Genomic DNA, 6,000 nt, shown 5'->3' with positions numbered 1-6,000 from the left:
AGTAATGCATGTGGGAGACGAGTTTTCTTGTCTTCCACTCAAGGACAGAAGGTTTCCATGCACAGTGTATTTTATGATGAGGGTGTAGTTGATGTAATTTAAAATGGTTAAACAGATCTAATGGTGGAATGTCGGAGTATGTCGGCTTCATTTAAATTAATCAAATTGTTAGTGCGTGAAGGTTAAAGGGATGTCAAAAACACATCTTATTTGTACCCTGCTGCTGTTTTCAGAAGCTCCACTCACTCCTCCTTCAAATAGATTATGATTTGCTATCATAGCAGGATAGCAAGGACCCCATTAGGCCCCACTGTTGCATTCCCATGTAAATACCATTTTCCTTGTTAAAAAATAAAACAGCTTGGAAGGGATCAAACTGCACAATTGATATGTATCACGGAGATCCTTGTAATTAGTCCTAAATAGCTTACAATCACCTGTTAGCTAGCTAACCAAATGTCACAGAAATGCTAGCTTCCTTTGTGATATACGCTTGCTATAAATTTTAGACTGCAGCAAAGTGCAAACACAAAACTGGAGCAGAGACCTCTTAGAACAGCTGTTAATATAGTTAACCTAATAGCAAGCCCTGTTATTTGTCAGATAAATTGCACCTTAGACTGCGTATATACAGAGTTGTGTTCTCAAAATTGAGATACTTCTTTGCAACAGTATAGATATAAACACTGCTGTCTTTCTTTGTCTGATTTTTAACAGCAGCAAAGAACTAAACAGTAATTATGACTGTTAGCCTAGCTGCCATATATGTTAACATTAGCTGTGTAACTTTTAGCAAATACCTAACCACCACATTAGCCATCTAGTAAGTTATTACTAAGTAGCAGCTAGTGGCTTTGGCTAATTAATGAAATAATAATGTTATTGAAGGAGCTAGGCAGCAAATAGTATCAGTCCTGCTCTTCTGTAATGTTAATAGACAGTATTAATTTAACTGTATAACACTATTACTTATGTCTGAAAAGTGCCATGTTGCTTGTAAAATAATACATTCTTATTTTTTTCATTTCCCCTGTCGTATCAAAAATGGCATTGGGTACCAATGTTGGGTACTTGTATCACAATGCTAGTATCGTGACCTTGTCAGCACCCTACTCAAACTGGTTGTTCCAAAACTAAGCAACGCTAACAGAAAGTATATGACTCTATGTTAAAATATCTCTGCAATGTAAAGATATCTACTGAAGTTGATCCAGGGTCACGCTGTAAATTTGTGTAATAAGCCTTTTGAAGACTTGAGGGCAGGGCTTAAAAGATAAGCAGCATACATCCAAAAATATCCCAACACATTTATGAGTGAAAAGCAGACCCCAGGTGTTCAGAGGTTTTGACTAATTATATTAAAAAAAAAAATTGAATGGGTAATTAAGCTATATCGTGCAAAACCTCAGTGACAAACCAGTGGGTGATGTAATTTGATTTAGCTACATCCATGTTTTATACCATATATAGTGATCAATATAGAAACTCTAGGTTTTGAACTATAGTGTTGATTTTTTAAGGCAAATAAGAAGGATGTTGTGGCAAAAAAAAAAAAAAAAAGCTTCACATGACGTTCGTAGAGGAAATGATGCAACGTGGGTTTCTGTCCTTTCCTGTCAGATCTTTATATTCACCAAGGTAGCCATTGGAACCTGTTTTCTTACACTCTGTCATACATTTGAAGTGTGTCGCCCAAAGGGGAATGGGACCAAATCCAACACCTGCCATGTTTCCTGTCCTGGTATGCCTTTGCATCTGGCTGCCATGCATTCACCTTTGCTCTCTTGTCACAAATGGTGTAAAACTAAAAACTGAAAACAGAGCACCACACATACTCTGAACATATCAAAGTCTTGTCAGAATTAATGATTAAAACTGTCTGAAAGTATATGCTGAAATGAAAGGTTTACACTTGAGCCATGACTTGTAAATCCACCATGCTAGGCTTCCAAACCATCTGCGACATTTAGCATAAGAAGATACAGCGGGAGCTATGATAAAAGTACGAACAACAAAGAGGCTTGAAAATTAACCAAGTGGTTAATTCCTGTTGTGCTCAAAGCAGTTGAGGTTCAATGGCTTGCAGCGCTGCTCTATTATGTCTTTGAAATTCTTTTCTTTTGGACGTGACTCAAGCAAACAATTACAGTATGCAGCAAAGTGTCTCATTATAGACTGTAAGTCATGCTAAACACTTGAAGAGGTAGAAAACAAACTCGTCAGCAACGGTTTAACAATCGCATGCTGAAGGGTGAGGCATGCTTTTTTCAAAAATACATGCTGTGGAACGTAGCAAGTATCGGATGTGGTGAGCATAGTAAACTACTTGGGTCATATCTTAATTAGTGATCTTTGTGACGATGATGATGATGTGAAACAAAAGTGCTATAAGCTGTACATGCAAGCTAATATCTTGGCACATAAATTTTACATGTGCACATTTTTCAAGCCTATTGTACCTCTTTTTACACGCATCATTTGTGGTGCAATTACAGTGAAGCCATAATTTAAAAAAAAACTGCAGGTGGCTTTTCATGATGCATTTAGAATTCCAAGATGGACACCTGCAAGTCAAATGTTTGTGACGAGTAATTTTCCAACTTTTTATGCGAATGCAAATTTATGTGCCATTCGAATGAGTCGAAAATTTCAATTGCAAGAGTTTTGACAGTTACGGTGTTATGGTATACACAAAGTATGCGTCAAGCTTTCATAAACATCGGAACAAGTATCTGTATATTCTGTGATAGTTTTGCTTTTTGATGTTTTTCTTCTTTTGTATGATATGGACTAATCTTGTCTGAAACAAAAGTTTATTTCTTTTTTTGCCTTATCGTGTCAATAAAGCTGATTCACCATCAGTGTTAACATACCTTTAATGACTCTATGCAACTCAATTAAATGTTAGCCAACACAAACCCTTGAACTATTGAGATGCTGCAGGGCAAAACTGACTTTTTTATTTTTAGCTTTCATTCACAACATTCTAGTCCGCCATTGCATAACACCACAAAGACAGGTTGGACTGCCAGAGTATAGCAATCAAACATCCTACAAGCCTGGACCTGAGACACATTAGCATGCTCTCCTCTACACGGCACAACATCGTACTTGTTTTTTCAAAAAGGCAGGGTTTGGAACTCGGCAGTATTAGTTTTCGTGACACTGCTAAGTCATTATGCTAACATAAGGCAAAAGTAGCTGAACGGGCACTCAGGTGATGAAAGGGCCTGTCATCAGACAGCTTAAACGCCAGCCTGTGTAAATATAAACCAAGTTTCACAACTTGGCCTCAACTCCATTCTGTTTTCATTTTGATTGATGACCTGTTTATTATGTAATTCATGTAAATATCACTCCAGTTGTTTATGTCCAAACGAAGTCACATTGATTCTTGATTTATCTTCCTTTCTGTCTCTACAATAAGTTTCCATCATCCAACAAGTCTAACCACTAATGAAAAAGTACATGTCTTGCTTTGGTTAGAGGACCATGAACATGAAAGGATACTTTTTAAGGGGATAAGAGCAAAACTCTCAATGTGTTTGTGGGTTCATTGGGCACTCCACGCTCTAATGCTTCAAGCGAACAACAGCTGAGTGATAAGAGACAACCAGCAATATCCAAAGTATAAAGAATGACTTCTTGTCTGGACTGAGGCACCTCATTTCTATTGCACTTCCCCCCCTGGGAATCACAGTACAGGATCTTTAACATCAGGACAAGACCATAATAGCGTTTGAGATTATCAAAAGGACTCTTGGCTTTGGGAAGATTCCGGTCGAGTAGTTCTGACAAAGTAGCAATCAGGCTGATAACAAGGACACTTCCGTCGGACTAGCGGCTCTGCAAGTACTCTTGTGGTTAGTCAGAGGGGTACTCTGGGGCACTCAGTTGCCTCACTGATTAAATATGCAACTGTCACCTTAGGGCCTAGGTAACAGTTCAGGCTGTGTAATGAAAATAGGATTGCTTCTGCATCCACAATAAATTATATTTAGCCTCTGTTCTCTCCACGAGGAGAGCAGTCGCAAGACCTGTTGAAGGAACAGAGCAGGCTTAGCTAACTCGCTGCAAGTGTTTTCAATATTGACTTCCTGTTGCCAGTGAAGATTGGCAGTAATGACAACACTATGCAAGCTAGATAAAGACTAACTTATCTTCTGCTTTGCATTACATGCAGCTAGCAAAGCTATTTCCAGTGGATCTTCTGTGAACTACAAACCTTTCGTAACCATGTGCAAGTCAGTCATCACATTGTTTAATCACACAGAACTTATACTTCAAGCATAGAAGAAAAACTACAAACTTCTGTTTGACTACAGGGAGTAGGCCAAACCTGAAGATTATTTTACTGAGTGTAAATATCACCAGGATATTTAAGAAGTGGAAGTGTGGATCAAGATAATGCACAATAGGTAATACTGTCAGAGAGGCTGGAATATGACTATTTCTGTACAAATTTTCTTGGAAAAAAGTATCTGTTTTAATCAAAGGAGAGTGCACAAGACTCTCGAACATAAAAAAGTCCCATTTGTATTTTCTGAAACTTTTAAAATGGATGTTTTGAGCTCCAACAGCATGCGATGTTTACTGACCCTAATCCCACACAGCTCTCGCCTGCAGACTTTCGCTTACATGACCAGTTTTTCACGATTGAAAGCTTGAGGTGAACTACGAAAAAGAGTCGATGGGATTCTGAAGTTTTGGGTTGGAAGGCCTGTTTCTGATGGGTCTCCTTTTTGACAGGAGAAATGGCAAGGAGCAAGACTAAATTTACCCAGTCTGGGCCTGGCAAGACTTTTTTTTCCCTCCTCCTTTTCCTGATGCAGAGCATGTGAGACATCTCAGACTGCAGCACACAATTTGTGCAGCAGAGGACTGTGGGTGGGCCAGCTCCTTGGGCCAAAGCAAAAACACACACAGATGCAAGAGGATCTTCATTATTTGTGGAGAGATTCTCGTTGCAGATAAGCAAAAGCCACTCTGTCTTTGGAATCTCGTCACGCGGCGGGGTTTTTTTTTTTTACTCTTGGCTTCTTGGGTACTGTGGGCCTTCTCTGAGGATGACTAACAGTGACATCAGAAGTACTAAAAGGTATATCCTGCTACAAAATAGATATGCCTTTAGGTCCAAACAAAGCCACGAATTCATCAACCGTATAATATGAGTTTTCTACATTGCAGCAGAAAATATGACCTTGATAGAAAAGAGGTGGGTGGGGGGTAGAGAAAACAAACAGCTGCCGAATACATTGATGATAATTTTGCATTTTGTTACAGAGCTATTATGAAAAAATTATGTAAATTACAAAAGGTGCTGCTCAGCAAAGGAAGGTTTTTCAGAAGACACTCAAGTTTCAGAAAATAGCTCGAGAAAGCTGTGAATTAAGAGCTCTTAAATTATGCAGAAGGACAGTTGTAGCTAAGAAGTGAACACAGCCAAATATTCACTAAATAACTGAATCCCCTTAAAAAAAAAAAGAACAACCAAAAAAAACCCGCCACATGTTTATTTAGTTTTCAGCCACATTTTCAACCCACGTCCGATGTGAGGCGAGTCAGATGAAGTCTTGCTTTGCCTTTGGCTAATGCCACCATGCCCTCAAATATCTCCGGGCTGTCTTTCGGCTCACATTCTCTGCTGCTCCATCAGACTAGTGGGAGGTATGTAATTGCATTGATACTATGTTGGATGTGTCCCCCGTCAATGTGGTAGCAGAGACGTAACGGAGACGTAGCTTTGCACTTATTGCTGATGGAGAGCTCGGGGGAGGTGAGGACACAGGAGCCCGCTGTGGATGACAACTATGATGAAGATAGGACAGATGTTTTGCCAGCAGACGCTTCCTTTGCCAGTGCCATCCCAGTTTTCTGTTTGTAAGTTTTTAAAGGATTGTTTCCAGTACACAAGCTGATACACCAGAGTCTGGAGCTCCTTCTACAGCGGGGAAATCTTGGGCAACCCATGTGTGGCGGGGCGTGGCCTGCGATGTCGTG

The sequence above is a fragment of the Mchenga conophoros genome, linkage group LG23 (assembly GCF_057382185.1).
Source record: "Mchenga conophoros isolate Kocher_MC1m ecotype Shallow Benthic linkage group LG23, M_conophoros_male_GT1.1, whole genome shotgun sequence".
Classification (NCBI taxonomy): Eukaryota; Metazoa; Chordata; class Actinopteri; order Cichliformes; family Cichlidae; genus Mchenga; species Mchenga conophoros.
Note: the sequence above shows the minus strand (reverse complement) of the source record.